General features: G+C 42.3%; 1 long non-coding RNA gene across 6 annotated transcripts in view; it reads right to left on the reverse strand.

Annotated features, from left to right (window-relative positions):
* LOC307186607 overlaps nt 1–21,150 on the reverse strand; it is an 84,733-nt gene extending 63,583 nt beyond the window's left edge. For 5 of the 6 annotated variants that reach the window (XR_013828424.1, XR_013828425.1, XR_013828426.1 and 2 more), the window contains exons 1-2: nt 20,749–21,150; nt 19,508–19,605 (exon numbers count right to left, since the gene is read on the reverse strand). This is a non-coding gene — a long non-coding RNA (uncharacterized lncRNA). The remainder of the gene's footprint in view (nt 1–19,507; nt 19,606–20,748) is intronic. The other variant, XR_013828423.1, reaches the window with a different exon arrangement.
* Nucleotides 21,151–21,501: the final 351 nt, after the last annotated feature.

Consider the following 21,501-nt stretch of genomic DNA (forward strand, 5'->3'; position numbering starts at 1 on the left):
TGAGTCCTGCTCAGCTTAACGCTGATTCAAGATAAAGCTAAAAGGCTTTATGAAGACTTGAAGAAGAAACACGGCAAAGAATCAGAGGGCATATATTTTAATGCCAGCCATGGCTGGTTTCATCGTTTCAAGGCTAGAGCCAACCTTCACAATGTAAAAGTAAGTGGAGAGGCAGCAAGTGCAGATACGGTAGCTGTCCGGGAACTTCCGGAAACACTTTGAGAAATTATTGATGATGGTGTGCATTTACCCAACCAGGTTTTTAATGTAGATGAGACACAATTGTACTGGAAGAGGATGCCAGACCGAAGTTACATCAGTAAGGAGGAAAAGTTGATGCCGGGCTGTAAAGCAGCAAAGGATAGGCTAACTGTTGTGTGGCAGCAATGCTTCTGGTGATATGAAGCTGAAGCTTCTCTTAGTTTATCATTCAGAGAACCCAAGAACCCATAAAAACATAGCCAAGGGCTCTCTTCCTGTTGCATGGAAGCATAACCCCAAACCCTGGATTACACAGGCCAGGTTCCAGGACAGGTTTTGCCACCACTTTATCCCAGATATAGAGAAATATTGCTTGGAGAAGGATGTTCCAGCAAAACATTCTTTTGCTGCTTGACAATTCTCTGGGCCACCCCCCTTCATGGATGACTTTCATTCCCAACTTCAAAGTAGTGCACCTGTCACCAAATACTACGTTGCTCATCCAACCTATGGACCAGGGAGTTAGAGTGACTTTCAAGAAATATTATTTATGTCACACTTTTTGTCACGCAGTAAAGGTAAGTGACAAATCAGGAACAACCTAGGGACAACTTTGGAAGGACTATAACATCTACAAGACCATAAAAACATTGACTTTGCATAGTGTGAGGGTATGGTGGTCACCATGAATGGGGTTTGGAAGAACGTTTGCCCAGTTTGTTCATGATTTTTGTGGACTTGAGAAGATAGATCAGAAGTCCAAAGAGGTCTTCAGCAACGTAGTGACCCTCAGCGAGAAGCTGGAGCTAGATCTGCAAGAGGGTTTCATTGAACTCCTTGCTGTGCAACATGAGGAGCTTACTGATGGAATTGGAGGCCCAGAGAAAGGATGAAGAGGGACAGGAGGAATAAGAAGTAACTGAAGAAATGAAGAGATTCACGACACAGAAAATGGCAAGGGAATCCTCTTTATTTGAGGAAGCACTGTTAGTTTTTGAGGCACAGGACTCGAACCTAGAATGGTACCCAAAGGTGGCAGCAGCCATTCAGAACGAAATCCAGTGCTACCTTGTCATCTATGATGAGAAAAAAAGAGCTACGACCCAGACATCAATGGATAATTTTTTCAAGAGGGTAAACAGAATTAAATCCAGCAAGGAACCAGAACTTGTGTCATCAACGTCAGGTATGAGTGAAATGGCAGCTTGCCCTCTGTCTCCTACTGCTGATAATCCTTCACCTCTACCTTCTCCCACCTCCTCTCCCTCCTCCAATCAGTAACTCTTCTCAACTGTTCCCTCGATGCCAGCCCGAGTATCCCAGCTGTTGTACTGTATTACTGTACTTTTCAAGTTACTGTACTGTAAGATTAAAAATGTTTTCTTTGCTTTTGTGTTTGTGATTTCTGTATTGTTTGCGTGAAAAGTATTATAAACCTATTATGGTACAATACCATATAGCTGAATGTGTAAGTTGGGTACCTAGACTAACTTTGTGGACTTACAAACAAATTGGATTTACAAACGCACTCCTGGAACAGAACATTTCATATGTAGGGGACTTATTGTAAAAGCAAAAAAGAAACTGGAACTAATCAAACTTATAAGCTGTTGTACAGCAAAGGAAACCATAATCAAAATGAAAGGGCTTCCCTGGTGGCGCAGTGGTTGGGAGTCCGCCTGGCGATGCAGGGGACATGGGTTCGCGCTCCGGTCCGGGAAGGTCCCACATGCTGCGGGGTGGCTGGGCCCGTGAGCCATGGCCGCTGAGCCTGCACGTCCGGAGCTTGTGCTCCGCACCGGGAGAGGCCAGAGCAGTGACAGGTCTGCGTACCGCAAAAAAAAAAAAAAAAAAAAGAAAGAAAGAAAGAAAAAACCCATGAAAATACAACCTATGGACTGGGAGAAAATATTAGCAAATGATGAGCCTGACAAGGGCTTAATTTCCAAACTATACAAACAGCTCATACAACTCAATAACAAAATAACAAATAACTCAATGGAAAAATGGGTAGAAGACCTAAATAAACATTTCTCCAAAGAAGACATACAAATAGCCAATAGGCACATGAAAAGATGTTCTTCATCACTAATTATTAGAGAAATACAAATCCAAATTACAATGAGGTAACACTTCACACCGATCAGAATGGCCATCATTTAAAAAATCTACAATTAACAAATGCTGGAGGGAGTATGGAGAAAAGGGAACCCTACTACACTGTTGGTGGCCATGTAAGATGGTGCAGCCACTATGGAAAACAGTATGGAGGTTCCTTAAAAAAACTATAAAGAGAGTTGCCATATGATCTAGCATTCCCACTTGTGGACATATATCTAGACAAAACTATAATTCAAAAAGATACATGAGGGTTTCCCTGCTGGCGCAGTGGTGGAGAGTCCGCCTGCCGATGCAGGGGACATGGGTTCGTGCCCCGGTACGGGAAGAACCCACATATCGCGGAGCGGCTGGGCCCGTGAGCCATGGCCGCTGAGCCTGCGCGTCCGGAGCCTGTGCTCCGTAAAGGGAGAGGCCACAACAGTGAGGCCCGCGTACCGCAAAAAAAAAAAAAAAAAAAAAAAAGGATTCGTGACCTCTTCCTTCCAAAGAAATATTTCTGCACTCACACAAGTTTAATAGAATGTTCCGCCATGAACTGACTTCCCACCTTAGAGACACCAGATTTGCATCCTGAAATCTCTTTCTTGGAAAAATGTCCAATTAGCATCCTAGCATTACAGAAAAGAAATGCTTTTTTCCAGATCTCAAATTCCATACAACTTTATCAAGACATCATGTATGTTTCTTTCACACACACAGACTGTATTTTATTTTACAAGAGATAAATCAACTGACACCAAGCATTGTAAATGGATGACCACAACAAAAGCAACAATGATTGCAATTACCAAACACGAAACACACTCATACTATGTCATAATATTGACATTCAGTCCAGTAATCCTCCACTGTAACAGCTCCTTTACTTTGCAGTGAAAGACATCATGTATTTTTAAATTATCAGCACTCACCTGAGGTCTTTAAAAATCAACAAAAACATAAATTTGTGTTCTCTTTCATTTATTCTGGTTCTAAGTGGTCATTTCTAAATGGAAGTATTTAAGTATGTTAATGTCATCTTATAACATATTTCAAATGACTACCGTCTCTCCAAAGATGAAATATGAGGAACTCATAATTAGGCTCTCCAAAGTATTACTCTCTGAATCTGTATTACCCTTCTGTTGAACTCCACACTGTTCATTATTCTCTGAGAATATTCTTTTTCTCGTATGGCCATCACATGCTCTTTCATCTCATGAAGTTTTTTCCTACAATTTTATGCCTAGTTTATTTCAGAGAATATGCATTATTTCAGATTGATATTTATAGACACAAAGACTTCTCTATAATTCCCTGAGAGTTTCAAGAACTCCTTCTTCTCTTTTTTTAATACCTAGATTCTGAAGCTCTCCACAAAGCATTACTAAAATTGCATTTACATAAGTATCCACATATTAATTACACATTAATGCATTTACAATTGTATTATGCTTTATTGCTGATTTTGGAGCATAAAGGTAGCTGTCTTATTTACCACCCTCTTGGAAATCACTTTAATATTTGCACTTAGGACTTGAAAGAGAATGGATAAATAGAAACCTGAAGAATATGCAAATACAATTTATATATTTCTCATAAAATTAGGTGATTATCTAACCCTTATCCAGAAAAAAGAAGAGCCCAGATACTCTGCAGGCATGATACTCGAGAATGTGTGGTCTTCCAGCAGGAAAACATGCAGTAATCCATGTGGCAGAGTTTACCTGTGACTAGCTGGGGTTAGTGACCTATGAATTCCTTACATGCAACCTATCAGAAGTGGAAAAAGGGAATTTATCAGTTGTGGCAATAAGTATAATGAAGATTTGTAGCAGGTCATGCTCATTTATTCAACACAGGTACAATCAAAATTTTGCTCAATTCTGGTAGATCTAAGTCTGTATCTGTTACCTTGTCTTTAACGAGGAAATGTGAGAACTGACCAAAAAAAGTGTTTTCTTTGTTTGTTTTAATTACAGTCATGGTGAGTAAGACATAGCTCAGAACAGCTAAGGTGACTTAATGATTCTCCCATCAGGAAATACAGTTTCTACTTCCCTGTTTATTTTCCACATCCTGTAGTAAGTTACGTTTCAATGAAAGATAAATGTACAGGGTGAAAAAGAAAAGAAAACTTACATGTGTTGATAAGATCATTCTGACAGGTTTTACCGCCTATGTCAGTGTTTCTGGCGATGGACACAAGCCAGAGCTCCCTACTCTGACATTTTCACTGATGTCATTCCCCTTGATCCTCAATTTGAAAGTGGATAAAAATGTTTTCTATGTTTTCTTCTTTAAGAAATTAAATAAAGAATGCTTTCTAGACATGATCCTCTAATGATTTTCAGTCAGCGGTCATTAAGAGAGGAAAAGCACAGAATCTCATCCCCACAGAAGGGTGACATTCAGTCAGGTAAGAAAATTCTCCCCAAAATCAAGCTTCATCTTTAACATGCAATCAACGGCTTTCACAGGTTCTTCATCAATCTGCACTCAGCCCTACCATATGGGATTGGCTCTGAGAATCTCACATCAGACGACTGACACACATTTCATAGTACACTGATCTGGTACCAGATCCTGCCTCTCTTAGTGATCTCCTGCAGGGACATTGCAATATTCTAGGATAATTCCTGGAGCCCTCTACTTTATACAGGCACACTGCCAAGTAGAAACAGAAGCTTTGATTCTCACTGGGACCCCTGCTCTTTCCAACCAACCTCTCTAGAAATATGATGTTCTAATTTCTCCTGATTAGATCATTTCAAGGTCTCTCCCTGTGCTAATTTAGTAAAGGTAAAAGAGAAACAAGAAAGAGCAAACTATGCAGGGAGCAATATATAAGATTCCTTTCCTTAATGTATTTATCTGATATACTTAAATATTGAGAAATATAGATTCATTTCATAATGGTCAAGAAAAGAGGAGGAGGAACCTCCATGTCAACAGTATATATAAAATGGAATCAATATTGCATAAGCTCCAGCTTAAGCTTAGCTACGAGGTACTAACTCTTCTCATAAAGAAGCAATAGTTCTCCATCATTTGAAGCACACTGGGGACTCAGACAGCTGGACTCTGAGGGTGTAGTCTCCTCACTCGAATTCTGTACTTGCATCACAGAGCAATGAAATATTCCCAAAGAATTATTAAGGATGAGGTGGGGAACTGAAATAAGAAAGATGAATCCATAGTCTGCCCTACCATCTGTTCTGCGGGATATTACCACCATCGTGGCCCAATATGACCTTCCAACTTTTATCTGGGCCTCCCTACTTTCCACCTCCATCCTCTCATTTTATCTTACCTACACTTGGAAATGACTCTAGTTTTTCCACTTATCTTTATCAACAAGTAATCCAAAGAACAACTGTGTATATAACTCCTTAGAAACCTCAAGTCTGACTCAGGAATACATGACCTTCGAAGTCCAAAGTTTTCCTAATTCCCTTTATTATTTCTTTTCTAATTTCCATGTACTTACACTCTCAGGACCTCCACTGTCCTCAGGCTCGTCTTCCCTGCAAACTCTGTCAACCTAGAAATAGACTTAAGTACCACCCTCTAATTATCTCCTAGGGAATCCAGTTTTTAAAAAAGCCTCAGCAAGCCTTATGGACTTTATTAAACACTCTTTAAGATAACCCATGGGAGATAGCAGTACACCCACAAATATCTATTTAATACACCCTAAGATTAATTTTTTTCTTTTTTTAATAAAGTCTCTTCTGTCCAACGAAAACTCCCAGCTCTTCTTCAACATATACAATATCTCACCCTTCTGATTACTCTCTGCTCTATCCAAGGGTCACTCCCTTTCCTGATATTACATTCTTTCCCAATTTTGTATGTTAGTAAAAGCAAATAACATAAAATATAACATGTGAATTATTATAAAGTGCACCGTTCAGTGATATTAAATACATTCATATTGGGCGATTAACATCGCCATTTATCTTTCTAATTCTTTTCTACGTTTTAAAACTGTAACTCTATATCCTTTAAACATAACTTTCCTTTTTGTTCGATAACAACCTGAAAAGCATCATTACCCTCCCAATTTCTATGGTTTTGACTACACTAAGTACCCCATATAACTGAAATAAGTAGTTGTATTGTTATGTCTCACTAAAAGTCACAAAAAGGCATTTTTGGTAGCTAAATTTCCTCAAGATTCCTCCATTTTGTAGCATATTCCTAGGTCTTTTCTGTCTTAACACTGAACAATATTGTATTATATAGGTACACCACACTTTGCTTATCCAGGAACTAGTGGATGAACACTTAGGTTGCTTTCATGTTTTAGCTACTGTGATTATTACTGCTCTGAACACTGGAGTACAAATATTTCTTTAGGACCCTGATTTCAATTCCTTTGGGTATACCTCATAGCAAAATTCCTGGATCACGTAGTAATTCTATTTTTCAATATCTGAAAAATTGCCATACCCTTGCAAAGCACCTGTATCATTCTACATTCCCACTGACATAGCACAATGCTTCCAGCTCCCTCACATCCTCACCAATACCTGTTTTCTGCTTGTGTATGTGTGTGTGCCTGTGTGTGTATGCATGCACACAAATATATAAACATCTATTGAAGTCTTTGATCCATTTTTGAATCAGGGTGTTTGCTTTTTGTTGAGTTGTAGGAGTTCTCTGTATATTCTGAATAGAAATCTCTTGTCAGATAGATGGCTTTCAAATACTTTCTCCCATCTTGTGGGTTGACATTTTATTCTGTTTACCTTTCTTTGATACACAGTTTTTTAAATTATGTACTGCAAATTGTTTATTTTTTGTTAGCTGTACCTTTGTTGTTCCTTCGCTTCATATTGAGGAAAAACTGCCAAATCCAATGTCATGAAACTCTTGTCCTGTGTCTTCTTCTAAGACTTTTTATTTTATTAGGTCTTATATTTAGTTTCTTCATACGTTTTCATTAATATTTGCATATGATGTTAGGTAAGGGTCCATCTTCCTTCTTTTGCATGTTGACAACAAGACTTCTCAGCACCATTTGTTGAAAACATTATCCTTGCTACTTTGAAAAGCCTTGGCAACTTGTCAAAAATCATTTGGCCATATACCAGGGTTTATTTATGGGTGTTCTATTCTATTATACTGGTCTTGAATAAAGGAGAAAATAGTGTAACCTATCCAGGTTGATGAAGAACATAAAGGAAGACCAGGAGTGAGAATTAGGAGGGCAATATATATGAGCAGGGCGTAAAAGACAGTGTGAGAGAAGATACTGTATTTGCATGCTTATGGAAATATGATCATGCTAAAACCACTAAACGCCTGACTTTGAACAATACGGAAAATGTGCTAGCGAGAAACATAACACGTACCCATCTCTGGGAAATATGGTATGGGCATAAAGATAAACTACACACAAATACATTAAAATGGGAAGGGTTTTCATGGTGTGAGAAAACTGTGGGATTTGAAATACAATTTACTTCTGTTCTACCATTGTCGCTAAAATTTTTTTTTTTTTGCGGTACGCGAAACTCTCACTGTTGTGGCCACTCCCGTTGAGGAGCACAGGCTCCGGATGTGCAGGCTCAGCAGCCATGGCTGATGGCCCAGCTGCTCCGTGACATGTGGGATCTTCTCGGACCAGGGCATGAATCTGTGTCCCCTGCATCGGCAGGCGGACTCTCAACCAGTGTGCCACCAGGGAAGCCCTGTCTCTAAAATTTATCAAAGTGTATATACAAGCAATTCCAATTCTGCTAATGTGCTTGACAGGCTTATATATGACCTTCAGCAGACCAGTATATGTACATTCCTAGTAAGACTGTTCCCTAAACCAAAAAACAAAACACAAAAACTGGAAAGACTAGAGTTTGTTTTGTCAACACACATATAGATGCAGTGATGGTTAACCGTCCAAAAAGAGAAGGTGAGCATGGGTTCAAGAGGTTAATCCCCAGGCTGGGGTGGGGTGCAGAGTCTGAGGGTAACACAGGTAAAAAAAGGCTTTTGTCCTATACTTGATTTTTGAGGCATGGAAATTCACAGGTCACTACCTTCATTTCAAAATGAATGAATGCACTATCCAATTTTTAAAAACAGGCGAAGTAAACATGAGTGATAACACATTTCAAACTGTCGCTAATCAAATAAGATACTAAGAAAAATTAAATAATATTTTTTAAGAATGAAGTGGAGAGATTGTCCAAGATGGCAGCATTCAAAGACCCAGAGCTTGATGCCTCTCATGGGCACACCAAAGTCACAACTGTTTACTGAACAGCAATTGATGAAAAAGGCCAGGACCTACCATAAAAGATGTTTTACAGCTAAAGATATAAGGAAGGCACCTCGGCAAGACAGGAAGGAAGGGCAAAATCTCAATAGAGTCAAGACTCATACCACCAGGTGGGTGGCCCACAAATGGAAGAATAATTACAATTTCTGAGGTGCTCCCAGGTAGCAAGGGGTATGAACCCAACATCAGGCTCCCAAGCCCAGGGAGCCTGTGATGGAAAGAAGAGTTCCTAGAAAGTTGGGCTTTGAAGACAAGTAGTGCTTATTTTCCAGAGAGCCAGAGGGTTGTGGGAAATAGAGACCCCACTCTAAATAGATGCTCACAAAATCCCACATGATCCGAGAATCAGAACAGAAGCAGTCATTTGAAAGGATCCTGGGCCACACCTACCTCCTGATCTTTGAGAGACTCCAAGAGAGACAAGAGGCAACTACAGCACAGCCTCAGGGACATAGACACTGGCAGCAGTCATTTGGGGGAGCTCCTTCTACCTCATGGCCACTGGTACCAGCAAGCATAATTTCAGAATCCTCCCTCTATTTTTTAGCCTCAGGACCTAGCCCTACCCATTTCCACCAGACTATAGACACAAATACTAGGATGCTGTAGGCCAAGCAACTAACTGAGCAGGGGCATAGCCCCATCCACCAGCAAACAGGCTGCCTTCAGACCCTCTCAAAGCACAGCTGCCCCTGGACATGGACCTAGCCTCCAAAAGCCCCAGGACCAGCCTCCACCCCTCAGTGGACAGGCACCAACCCCAAAGTCCCTGGCTCCTCTGCAAGTGAGTCTGCTCTGACCTTGGAATCAGCCTCACCATCGGCAGGTGATTACTGCAAAGGGACTGGATGGAGCTTAGACCTATCCAGAGCAAACCTGCTCTAGCAGTGGGATCAGCTTCATAAACCAACAGGCACACACCAACTCCAGGAATACCACAGCCCAGCAGCCTATGTGACCAGAACACTCACTTGCAGGCCAGAGGCAGCCATGGACTCAGCTGGGTCCTGACCCTGCCCATCAGAATGCCAACATAAGATTAGGGATACCGCAGACCCTGCAGATAGCTGTGTCAGGAACGGTGACCCAACACCAACTCTGCGACTCCTGGGTCCTGCATCCAGAGCTCAGGACCTGTGTCTTCCTCCCAGTAGCCAGCATAGCCCCAGGACCAGTGACTGGGCACTAACCCTGAAATCACCGGGACTGCAATTCTACACATAGTGAACCAACACCAGATTTGGTGTCCCCCAGAGTTGGGCAGCCAGCTGCCTTAAGATTTAGCCTCACCAAGCAGCACAGGCAGCCTCCATACTAGGCAGAGTCTAGCAAACAAGCACTCTGGGGGCAGCCAAGCCTACCAGACCACCCACAGTGGTCAGCCCACCACAACAGAAGAGCCCAAGCAGCCCACATAGGGGGTACACCTAGAACATATAGTTCTGGTGACCAGGGGACAGTGGGCTGCTGGGACACATAGGACCTCTCCTACAAAAGGCCACTTCTCCAAGGTCAGGAAATGTAACGAGCCTACTACATACATAGCAATAAAAACAGCAAGTTAAGAAAAATGAGGTGACACAGAAACACGATCCAAATGAAGGAACGAGATAAGAACTCAGAAGAAGATCTAAGTGAAGTGGAGATAGCCAATCTCCCCAACAAACAGTTCAAGGTAATGACTATAAAGATGATCAAAGAACTCAGGAGAAGAATGGGTGATCAGAGCAAGAAGTTAGAATTTTTAAAAAAGAGTTAGACCATTAAAGAGCAACAAAACAGAGATGAGGAATACAATAACTGAAATGAAAAATACACTAAAAGGAAACTACTGTAGACTAAATGATACAGAGGAATGAATCAGAAAACTGAAGGACAGAGTATTGGCAATCACTGAAGATGAATGGTAAAACAATAGATTAAAATGAAATGAGGAAAGTTGAACAGACTTGTGAAACAACATCAAGTGTACTAATAGTTGTATTATACTGGTCCCAGAAACAAAAAGGAAAGAGAAAGCAGTGTAGATCATACGTGAAGACATAAGAGCTGAAAACTTCCATAACCTGGGAAAGAACACAGACATCCATGTCCAGTAAACACAGTAAGGCCAAAACAGGATCAACACAAAGAGGACCACACCAAGACTCATTGTAATTAAAATACAAAAAAATAAAGATAAAAAGACACTATTATAAGGAGCAAAGGAAAAGCAACAAGTTACAAACGTGGGAACTTGCATAAAGTTATCAGCTGACTTTCCAGGATAACCTCTGCATGCCAGAAAGGAGTGGCATGGTATATTTAAAGTCGTGAAAGGGAAAAGCCTATAACCAAAAATACTCTACCCAGCAAGGCTCTCCTTCAGATTTGATGGTGAGATCTAAAGTTTTACAGAGAAGTAAAACTAAAAGAGCTCAGCATCGCCAAACCAGCTTTATGAGAAATCTTAAAGGGGCTTTTCTCAGTGAAAAAGGAAAGGCCACGACTGAAACATAAAAATTAGGAAAGGAAACTTACTAAAGGAAAAACCTCAAAGGATAAGGCAAATATTCAACAAAGGCAGTAAATCAACCATGTACACAGCTAATGGGAAGGATGAAAGGAAACAGTAATAAAATCATCTATATTCACAATAAGAAGTTAAGGGACACACAAAACAAGTAGATGTAAAATATAAGGTCAAATTCAGTAACTGTGGGGGAGCAGAGTAACAATGCAGGGTTGTTAGTGTCCATGTGAAATTAAGAGCTCAGCAACTTAAATAACCACACACACACACACACACACACACACACAAACACAGAGAAAACTGAAAGAAATCCAAACATCATATTAAAGATAGTCCTCACATCACAGATGAAGGGAGTAAAAGGGGAAGAAAGGAACACTGAGGAAATTAAAGAGGGATTCTAAAAATACCCAAGACAAATGAAAATGAACACACAATGATTCAATATCTATGGGAAACAAACAACACAGTTCACAGGGGGAAGTTACAGTGATACAGCTTATTCTTAGGAAACAAGAAAAATATCAAATAAACAACCTAACATTACACCTGAAGGAATTAGAAAATGAAGAAAAAACAAAATTCAAAGCTGTGAGAAAGAAAAAAATTAAGAAAACAATACTATATGCAATCACACCAAAAAAATAAGATACCTAGGAACAAACACTCCTACGCAAGTAAAAGACATGTACTCAGAAATCTATCAGCTTTTGGTGAAAGAAGTTGAAGGCAACAGAAAAAGATGGGAAAATATAGCACGTGCGTGGACTGGAAGAATTAATACTGTTAAAATAACCATACTACCAAAGACAATCTACAGATTCAATGCAATCCCTTTCAGAATACCAAAGCATTTTCACAGAACTTGAAAAAGTAATTTTAAAATTTGTATAGAAACACAAAGACCCCAAATAGCCAAACAATCTTGAGACAGAACAGAGCTGGAGGCATCACGCACCTTGACTTCAGATTATACTGAAAAGCGACAGTAATCAAAGAGAATCGTACCGGAGCAAAAACAGACACAATGATCACTGGAATAGAATAGAGATTCCAGAAATAAGCCCACACACTTATATTTAATTGATTTATGACAAAGCGGACAATATGGAGAGAAAAAGTGTCTCTTCAATAAGTGGTATTGGGAAAATGGTCAGCTACATAGAAAAAAATAAAATTAGATTATTTTAGTGCACCATATATAAAATAAACACAAAACTGAATAAAGACCTATATGTAGGACCAGAAACCATAAAGCCCCTAGAAGAAAATATAGAACATTCTTCAACATAAATGATACCAACTGTTTTAGGTTCAGTCTACTAAGGCAAATGAAACAAAAGCAAAAATAAACAAATAGGACTTCACTAAACTTAAAAGATTTTGCACAGCAAAGGAAACCAAAGACTAAATGAAAAGACAAGCTGCTGAAGGAGACACAATATTTGCACATGATAAGAGGTTAACACCAAAAAGATGATCAAGCAAGGGTTCATATCTAAACTACAGAAACAGCACATACAACTCAATATCAAAAAAACACCCAAAATCTTTTTAAAAAGAATGAGAAGACCTAAATAGACATTTTTCCAAGGAAAAAAATACAGATAGACAGCCAGAAGTCACAAAGATGCTAAACATAGCTGATCGGCAGTAAAATGCAAATCAAAACTATGAGATATACCACCTCAGTCTTGTCAGAATGGCTGTCATCAAAAAGGTCACATATAACAAAGGTTAGCGAGGATGTGGAGAAAGGGAAACTCTTGTACACTCTTGATGTGAATGTGTAGTGCAGCTACTGTGGAAAGCAGAATGGAGGTTCCACGGAAAACTAAAAATAGAACTACCATAATATCCAGCAATTTCACTCTTGGGTATATCAGAAGAAAACAAAAACACTATTTCAAAACAACAACGTGCACACCAATGTTCATAACAGAGTTATTTGCCATAGCCAAGATATAGAGTCAGACCAAGTGTTCAGCAATAGGTTAGGGAATAAAAAAGATTTTCTATGAGGACTTCAGCAAAATGAAATTTTGCCATTTGCAAGAACATGGATGGACTTGGAGGGTATTATGCTTAGTAAAATAAGCCCGCAGAGAAAACAAGCCTGGTAGGTTATCACTTACACGTGGCATCTAAAAAATTGAATACAACAACAACAACAGCAAAACAGACCCCCAGATTAAAGAACAGACTAGTGGTTACCAGCAGGGAGAGACAGGGTGGAGAAGCAAAATAGTGGTAGGAGATTCTGAGGTATAATTCACTATATATAAAATCAATAATCTACGGTGATGTACTGTATAGCATGGGGAATGGAGCCACTCTTTTATAATAAGTATAAATGGAGAACATCCTAAACATTTATGAATCACTAGTACCTCTGAAACTAATATAATAATGTAAATTAACTATAGATCAATAAAATATAAAGTAAGAAACAATAAAGGGGAGACACATTATTAGATAGAAGTCAATTAAATAAACACAACTCTTGGAAATCAAGGAATTAAAAAGCAACATGTAAGACAGAACATTGGCATTTAAAGTGTACGATCTATTCATTTAAAAGAAATCATTTAAGTGGTGAAAAATGGTACCCATTCTCACAATTTTGTGTATCTAGTATAAATTATTATCTACAAAAATATGTTACAAATATTCACTCAAAAAGAAAGAGAAAATTTAGATTAACCCATTTCAGTATACAAATTTAATATCAAAGTCTCTATGTAAAATTGATTTGAATAAGTTCTGTTAGCCACTTCTAGTTTCTTTGTGATGTAAAATCTTTTAATGCATGAAAATCAGCCTTTCTACGTTACTCCATTAGACATACATAGAAGTTCAAAGGAAGGAGAAGACAGAACGATCAACCAGGAAGGTGAATCTACTGAGAAACAGTCATTCTTTCTCCCTCCTCCTTTTCTTTTCCAGGTCTCTTTTGGTTCCAATCAAGAGAAGTCTTGAGAGTTCTGAGAATATTTCTTTGAGGGCTTCGAATCACCATACCTACATCCTCTGCCACAACTACACACACGGGAACAAAAATAAACCTCTTCTATCTACTCATGTAGGAGGGATTCATGCAAAATAAACTCCTACATGGAGACCAACAGGTGAGTTTTCTACCTGTTCTTTATAATGTCCTTCCATTATAGCAAATCCCATAAATTATGAGGCAGAAGCGGTTATGTGAGCTTTTCCTTGAAGTCAAAAAACTTGCATTCATTTCAAGTACCTGGTGATCATAGGGTACAGCCAGGGAAGGTGCCATCCCCCTTGGGGGGAGGGTCGGTGAATGGGCTCCCGCAACCATGCACCTCCTGATGTACAGGTTCTGGAGAAACAAAGGGCGGTCACACCGCAGTCAGCCTGTCAGGCTGTCGGGTCACTGGGCAACCCCACCAGCCTGGAAGTGCCCCATCAGTTGCTGAAAGCAAAACTCTGTCCCCCCTGTGAAGCTAGGCAATTTGGGCCAGAGAGTCAGAGGAGACCAGTAATCAACTCCTCCTCTGTGCTCACCTCCTTGTAGTTACAGCAACCCCATCTCCAAACCCAAATCTGACCCTGCAGTGCCAAACTGGGAGTGCAGGTGGGCTCTGCCGGTGCTTCAGCGCCCTCTGGAGGTTGTCTGCTCTAATGGCAACTCTCAGCCCTGCCTCCTCCTCCTTCCCTAGTCCTAGGGGCTGCCTTGCCTCCTGCAGCTGCTGGCCTGATTTCATTCTTTTTTCTCCAATTACAATGAAGTGTCCTACAGGGGTTTGGAATCTCTTGAAGAAGGAAGATCTTTTAGTCAATACACCTTAACCGTGAGAAGTTGGTTTCAAGAACGAACCTGAAATACTGTATTTTTCTCCTGATGATTCCAAGGAGACACAGCTCAAGTTTTCTAAATCATAAGAAAAACCAAGGTAAATATGATATTCTCAGCCAGAGATGAAAAAGCCATTTTTAGCACCGCCTCCTCATGTCATAAGACTGAGATTTAAATCAATCAACTGCCACTGGTTTTTAAATCACATGACCCAACTTTAAATCAATCAGCTGCTTACCTCTAACTCACGTGACTTGGCTTTGAATAGTAAGAAATGAAGAGGTATAAAAATGATGTTCTGAACAATAAATGGAAAAACAACATTTTAGAAAGTTTTTTTCTTTTCGAATGGACCATTCATTGCATACAGAGTAAAGGATTCTCTTGTGGATTTCTTGAACTGTAAACACATACAATGTCTCCGTTGGCTTGATTGATTTAGTTTTATGGGGTTTTGTTGTTGTTGTTAACATCTTTATTGGAGTATAATTGCTTTACCATGTTGTGCTAGCTTCTGCTCTTTAACACAGTGAATCAGCTATTCGTATACATATAACCCCATATCCCCTCCCTCTTGCATCTCCCTCCAACATTCCCTATCCCGCCACTCTAGGTGGTCCCAAACCACTGAGCTGATCTCCCTGTACTATATGCAGCTGCTTCCCACTAGCTACCTATTTAACCTTTGGTAGTGTATATATGTCCATGCCACTCTCTCACTTCATCCCAGCTTACCCTTCCCCCTCCCTGTGTCCTCAAGTCTGTTCTCTACATCTGCGTCTTTATTCCTCTGCAGCGACTCCTGCTAGGGATGGTACTTCCTTTTATGCTCAGGGAAATCCCCTAGTTTAAGTATGATTTGAGTTTGATCCTGTGAAACCATCAGAACTTCACACCAGAGATAAATGAGGAGATCCTGGCCTTTATTAGTATGCATGGTGAACACGGTTGTCCTGGCTGTACTTGCCAATCCTCCTATTTTACCCACCTATTTATATCCACCTTCCTCCCTGTGAGTACCTTTGACCAACCCTGAGCTCAGTCTCCTGACCTATTACAGTGACATTGTCAGTCTTTCTTTGAAAATGGACAGGTTATAAAATGAATTTAACCTAGAAGCAGCAGCTCAGTAAGGGAAATAAAATCACCAGAAGTTATCTAATCACAGCCACAGCCATCTAGGGCTCTGTCTTATCTGCTGGGACATAAGAATGTGACCTTCCTAAACTTGAAGGGCATCCAATCAAATAAGTAAAGGTGTTGCTCACCTCTGGCTCTTGGAAGGATCGCTAGGCAGTCTAAAGAGTGTATACGAACTGAAAAACGCTGTCATGGTTGTGAAACACCTATGTTCCAGGAAAGCTTTTTGGGGTGCATGGGGAAGGTTTCTTTTTGACATCAAGCAAAAAATAAACCACCAAGCTCTTTGAGCACAGGGGTTCTTGAGAGGGCAGTAGAAGGAAGGAATGGGCAGAAAAGACGATCTCCTCTGAAGTGAAGGTCGTTTTTCCAAAAGAGTAGGATTTAGTCTCAGTTTAATGAAAACGCTTTTAAATAGCTGGGACAGCTCCAAACTGCAATTTAGGCAATGAGTGCTTCAAAAGAACAGTGCTTTAAAAGTCCTGGCAAGGAAGTAAGAGGATGAAGAGTTGGTTTTGCACAGTTTTGAACACAGGAGTAAAGAAGCAGAGGCATCTCTGACTAAACGGCCCTGAGATCCTATGGCATCAATGGGTCAGTTGCAGGGAGCAGGGGGTGTGGGGGGGCGATATTTCTCTCTCAACGGCTCCCGGGGCAGCCACCCCACCCTACCCCATCCCCCTCCTCCCTTCACCCTTCCTCCCGCCACTGTTGGGTCCCCAGGGACAGCACTTCTTAAGCTGGAGCGCTCAGGCACCATCTCTGCAGTCTGGATACTTTCTGGAGCCTGACAAGTTCTGGGACAGGAAGCCAGGTCTGCAAGGCCGCCGGGGTGCAGTCGGACCTGGAGGCCTGGAGGGGAACTGGAGCCCTGAAGTCCACCCACGTCCTTGAAGCCGAGGGAGGAACACATCCTCCTAACAGTACTTCTCAGGGCTCAGCGTGCTCCCCACCGGACGGTGATCCATACTCACTTGAGGCAGCAAGGACTGCCTCTAACTGGCCCCCTCGATTCCGCCTTAAGTGTCCTCGCACATGTGTGAGAGCGCAGGCCCCGGCTCTCTTTAGTCAGCTGAGGCCATTGCTGCTGGGGTCCCTCCAGTCCCATCCCCCAGCCTCTCCCTCTGGGACCGTATCTAATAGAAGAAAGGGCACAGAGGAATTGGCTGAATCAACGGACCTGGGAGCCCGGGTATGAGTTTGAAGACCGAGAACCTAAGGAGCAATTACATATTATTGGAAACTCTTGTGGGGTGTGTGGCAGGAAGTTACGAGGCTGAGTCGACCTGGTGAGTCCAGCCCCAGGACACCACACAGCCCCGCCCCCCCTTCCCTGCCATCAGACAAGGGGTGCCGCAACTCCAGGTGGGACTCTGCACTTCCCCCTCCCTGATTCTCCCCCAGAAGAGCAGGTGGCCCCCCTCTGAGGGCAGGGGCAGGACAACGCACCAAGTCCCCCTGCACTAAGGCGCTACTGGAAGCTCTTCCTGAACAGCAGTGCTGGCTTGGAGCGAACCTGTGCACCGCCAAAGTTGGTCTCGTCCTGCAGCTGAGGGACGCAGGCTTTAAGTCAGCTGCTTTGGCTTTAAATCAATCAGCCCCCCCTTTAAGTCAGGCGACCCGACTTTAAATCACTGTGTGGCCCTCCAGCCTGCAACTTCAAAAGTTGGGAACTTCACTTTGATCCCAGCACCTAACAGCTGAATGCACACTGTAGTCACTCCCAAGCCTGGCTTAGAGGCAGGATATAAGGTAAGGGGATGGGCGTGCACACGTGGTGATGAGGGTGTACTTCACGTACCAGAACGGTCTAGGCACTCTGGGGTACAGCGAGCAGTGCACGATACAGCAGCTCCCTGGCAAAGCTGTTGATGCACAGGGACAGCAGGCACACCCATGCATGCAGAGGGTCCAGGGTGGGAACTGGAGCACAGCCAGCTGGGATGGTGTGAAAGCGGAGGATCTGAGCCTTCTTGAGAAAGGCAGACACAGAGGATGGATGAGAAAAAAAGAACAGATGAAACATGGTTTTGAAAAAAGACACTGTGCTCTTGAAATTGAAGTGGGGGCACCCCAGATTTGAATTTTCTTACTCCCCAGTACCTCGTGCTTTGGCATTTGCCCAATTACTTAAAAAATTTGCTAATAATATCTAACCCATAGAATACTGCATTTGTAGTGGTATTGCCTGTTAATGTTTCTCTAGTGGAATAATCTTTTCTACAAGAAAAATGTACACTATCTGAAATAAATTAAAACCCCTCTTTATAAAGTACTATATCTGACTTCCCTGGTGGAGCAGTGGTTAAAAATCTGCATGCCAACGCAGGGGACACAGGTTTGAGCCCTGGTCTGGGAAGATCCCACACGTTGTGGAGCAGCTAAGCCCATGCAACACAACTACTGAGCCTGCAGGCCACAACTACTGAAGGCTGCGCGCCTAGAGCCTGTGCTCCACAACAAGCGCAGCAAGAGAAGCCACCGCAATGAGAAGCCCATGCACCGCAACAAAGAGTAGCTCCCGATCGCTGCAACTAGAGAAAGCCCGCACATAGCAACGGAAGACCCAATGCAGCCAAACAATTAATTAATTACTTAAGTAATTAATTAATTTTTTTAAAATGTACTATATCCTTCTGTACAACTTCTCTGGGAAGAACAGAGAGATGGCGTGGGAGAGTGAGAAAGACCAATATTTAGTGCACATCTCTCATGCAGGTGCTCTGCTGGCTCAGATAGATTTATCCCCACTTTACAAAGGAGGAAATAATATCAGAGAGGTTTAGTAATTTTCCCAAAGCCAAACAGCTATTGAGTGGCAGAACCAAGATCTGAACCAAGTCTGTTACCTTCAAAGCCTAAGTCCTCATCACAACAAAACTCAGTTAATATTTACATTTATTGAATTACATTGCAACCTGGGGAGTTCTTGGCACAACCTGAATAAGAGTGAGAAAGAAATAACTTTGTTCCTACAGTCAACCAAAATTTTTGGAGCAGCTGCTAGATGCCTGGCCCTTTTTGGGGTTCAGCAGTGATCACAACAGGAAGAGTCCTGCTTTCATGGACCATGTAGTGGGGAGGAGAGACGGGTGCACCTTGGGTGAGGGATTTCACCTTGCTGGGCCTCTGTTTTCTCATCTGGAAAATGGGACGGGTGTTCCTCATTTTCTGGGATTGTCCAGCCCTCACATTCTCTGATTCCATAAGAAGCATTTGTTTTCCTGTTTCTTTAAAATTCATTCAGGCCATGAGCTGTGATGAATATTGTTAGCTGCTCCCCAAATCACTCTATTCCTACCCTTTTCCTGTGACCAGGTCTTTCCTGAATCATGATTCACAGTCAATCAAGTCACAGAACCTAAGGGGCACCCAGCAGAAAAATTCCAACCCTTGCTTCTCAGGAGCCCTGCAGTACACCTGCCAGGTAAAATTAACTCACCTGGCACAAGGTGGCCATCCCTGGTTTCACATCAACATGATCTCAGGCACAAACCTCTTTGTTTTTCCATTTTGTCTTTAAGTTACTTGTTGAAACAACTGCACAAATATGACAAAGATATAAAATCAGGCATCTTCTGCCCCCAGTGCCTACCAATAAATGATTTTCTGCCACTTTAATGATAAAGACAGAACATTTCAACATTCTGCTGCCCTTATTGTCATTTTGTTGTTATTTCTATTGAATACATCTTTCAATATTTTAAGAATGGAACATTTATTTAGGTTGTCCCAGACCCAGCCTTTAGTGGTAAAGGTTTTGTAGTTATATTTCTGTTTCCTTTAAAAATCATTATCCTATTTAAATGGATTAAGTCAATTCTATAGGCATGTATCTTATGATATTGATGAAAGGAATACATAGAGGGCAGTAGTACAAGTTGATTGGACTTGAGAACCTCTATCAGCACAGTTAAGTATAAATATTATCTATATGTAAACCAAAGTACATGCTGAGTGAGATTCTCTGACACCTTTTCACTCTGTGCCCCTCAAGCCTGTGAGAAATGGAATATTTCTTGCCATCTCAGTAAACAAAGGATGTCACAGTCATCAGCACTTGCAGCCCTCCAGTGTGAGCCGCGGGCCCTGAGGCACTCAGGATATGCAAATACAGAATGCAGGCCCCAGAGAGCTGAGGTGCATATGAAAGGGAGGATTTCAATGAGCCCAGACTCTGGCATCTTCGCATACAAAGAAAAGCGCTACATTCCTCACGTTGGGAGAGCTGGTTTTCCTTAGTTAACAATCACCTTCTGGTGTCCCCCATTACCTGCGCCAGGCCCCTGCCCTGTCCCCTCCCCCCGGTACTTTAGCTCAGGGAGGAAGGAGCGCAGAGGGACTCGGCTGAATAAGGGGCCTGCGAGCCTAGGAAGGAGTTTTCAGCCACTTTCCCCGCAGTCGGGAGGAGGGGCGCTGACGCTGCTGGCGGACCCTGCGCCTCCCTTGCTCCGTTTCCCCTCAGGACGCTCAGGCCGACACCCCCCCCCCCACGCTCCCCAGACCCCGCAAGCCAGGCCGAGGGCAGGGGCGAGAGGAGGGACCAAAGTTCGCCGGACCAGACGCTGGGGGCCGCTCATTCTGCACAGCAGCGGCGGGGGGCAGCAAACAACTGCCTCCCAAAAGCTGGTCTTGCGCTGCCGCCCGGACACCGGACCAGGCGGAGGATTGGCGCCCACTTACCAGGCCCGCCGTCCCCCCGACTGTCGCGGCTTGAGCCGCTGGGTCCCCTCCAGAGCTGGCAGCCTCAGTGAGGCCGCCCTCCCCTCGGGCTCCGGGGCAGTTCCGTGATGGCGGAGGGAAGAGACCCCGAGCCGGGAGTTCCAGATCTGCGGAAATGGTGGCTCCGAGGCCTTCCGGGAGGGAGGGGCGTGCCGGGGGAGGGAGCCGCCAGGACCGCAGGGGCCGGTCGGGGTTCCTGGTGGGGCGGCCCGGCCTGGGGGTCCCGCCCACCGTGACCGCAGCCTAGGCCTTTTTCCTGGAATCCTACACAAAAATGTTAGGAAGATACATGGTCTATAGTAAATATTCACAAATGATCGTTGCTGCTGTGCTTACTATCCTGTTAAAGGTGTAAAATCCATAAAACAGTTTAAGTTCAAAGTTAACTATGAATTTTTACGTCTCTAATTATGTCTCTGCTATTCACAATTGTCGTTAATGAATCAGAGACTGTGGCATCACTAGTTAAAAATAAGCTTGTTAAAAAAATAGAACTCAGGCCCACCGGACCTACTGAATCACAGTCTGCACTTTTACAATCTCCCCAGTGTACCTGTGTACCCATGAATAGTTGAAAGGTACATTTCTACCTCGACATGTCTTTTCTGTCTGAGAAATACACACATTTTATCCAGTTTGATATAAATAAAACACTCAAAAATGCATATGCCTTTGTTGAAACCATCATTTTATCATTTCTTTTCCAGATAAGTA

The sequence above is a fragment of the Stenella coeruleoalba genome, assembly GCF_951394435.1.
Source record: "Stenella coeruleoalba genome assembly, chromosome: 5".
NCBI lineage: Eukaryota > Metazoa > Chordata > Mammalia > Artiodactyla > Delphinidae > Stenella > Stenella coeruleoalba.